Here is a 1,672-nt window from a genome sequence, read left to right on the forward strand (position 1 = left end):
GTCTTCGGTTTTGGTGAGTTTGATGATGATATGTCTTGGTGATTTTCTTTTGGGGTCTATCCTGTTTGGGGTTCATTGGACTTCCTGAATGGATATATTTTCATCTCTCATCATATCAGGGAAATTATCCTCCAACAAATCTTTGAAAATTTTCTCTGTGGTTTTATTTGTTTCTTCCTGTTCTGGAATTCTGATTACAAGTAGGTTATTCTTTTTAATGGTATTCCACATGAACCGTAGGTTGTCTTCATTTTGTTTTGATCCTTTTTTCTGATTGATCCCTTTCCAAAGAAGTATTCAGGAATTTGTCTTTATCTCACTAATTCTTTGTTCTATTGATTCCATTCCCCTCTTTGCCCATTCAATGTGTTATCTGTTTCTGAGAATTTAGTATTAATCTTCTGGATTTCTATCTGTAGATTTTGTATCATTTCTTATTTTTCATTTATTTTGACATTTTGTTCTTGTATTATCTCCCAAAATTGTTCTAGGGTTTTCTCTAGGTTTTCCTCAATTTTATCAGTGTTTTCCTTGATCTGTCTCTCAATCCATTGAAGGTACCTAAGTATAATTATTTTGAATTCCTTGTCAGGGAGTTTCAATGCAACTTTTTCCTCAGGGATATGTTCTGAGTCTGTATCCTGGTCCCTTGTTTCTACTGCTTTATCTTACTTCTTTGTGTGGACTGTGATGGTCTGTTGTCTCCAAGACATTGTGACATTTTTGTATTTATATTTAATTGGTGATTGTATGTTGGAGTAATTTTCCCAAGATTTTTGTTTTATTTGGATGTATTTGAGTAAGCAGGGTACTGTTCTCTCTATTTGCTAGTTGGCAGCACTTATGAACTCACCACCTGTCTCATTTCCAGTTGTCAGCCTCCCGTATGTCTGTGCTGTCTTTGGAAAGCAGAGCCTATTCTTAGGTCCCTGGAATCTGAATTAGAATGCTGTCACTTTGGCCACTGCTCATAAAAATTTAAAATGGCTGTGTCCTTGGGACAGTCAAAAGTCCACATCTCAGTTTTTCTCCTTCTTTGCTATTTCCTTTTTCAGTCATCAGCAACCAGCCCAGTCATCCATGCAGCAACTGGCAAGCAAGGCCGATTTTTAGGTTAATTCTCGGGTCTTAACACCACTTGGAAATATTCAGGCTATCTGTGCTGACAGTCCACAGCTCCATTTGTCTCCTTACTGACTGTTCTTCTACCATTCAGGTTCTTCTACCAGTTGGTGTTTAATCTACTTCTGTATTCATCCTTTCAAAGCTTAAGGCTCCAGGATTACCTTCTGTACTGTGTTAATTGGTTTCTCTTTCTGTGTTGAAGAGGATCTGTGTAGCTTGTCTGTCTATTTCATCATCTTACCAGAAGTCTTACATAATCTACTTTCAACCATACTCTTCCTGAAGGCTGACTGCCTCTTCCTAGGTTTGTTCTAGAATTTGTCTATGCATAGCCACAGTGTTGGTTTAAAGGTCATAAAGAACTCAAGTCATGTCTGAACTTATGTCAAAACTCAAAACCCTAAAGTTTCCATCGTGGACTGCAGCCTTCCACAATCCAAGTGCCTCAAAATTTAAGCATTGATACACTTACCATGTACTAAAGTTCAGAGTGTATTTTTAGTGCTCTTAATTTTCCTTCATTTTTTTTCTTAAGTCAGTGTATTGA

This window comes from Orycteropus afer, unplaced genomic scaffold (genome assembly GCF_000298275.1).
Source record: "Orycteropus afer afer isolate SDZICR_OR568_19922 unplaced genomic scaffold, OryAfe1.0 scaffold00280, whole genome shotgun sequence".
In the NCBI taxonomy this organism is placed as follows: domain Eukaryota; kingdom Metazoa; phylum Chordata; class Mammalia; order Tubulidentata; family Orycteropodidae; genus Orycteropus; species Orycteropus afer.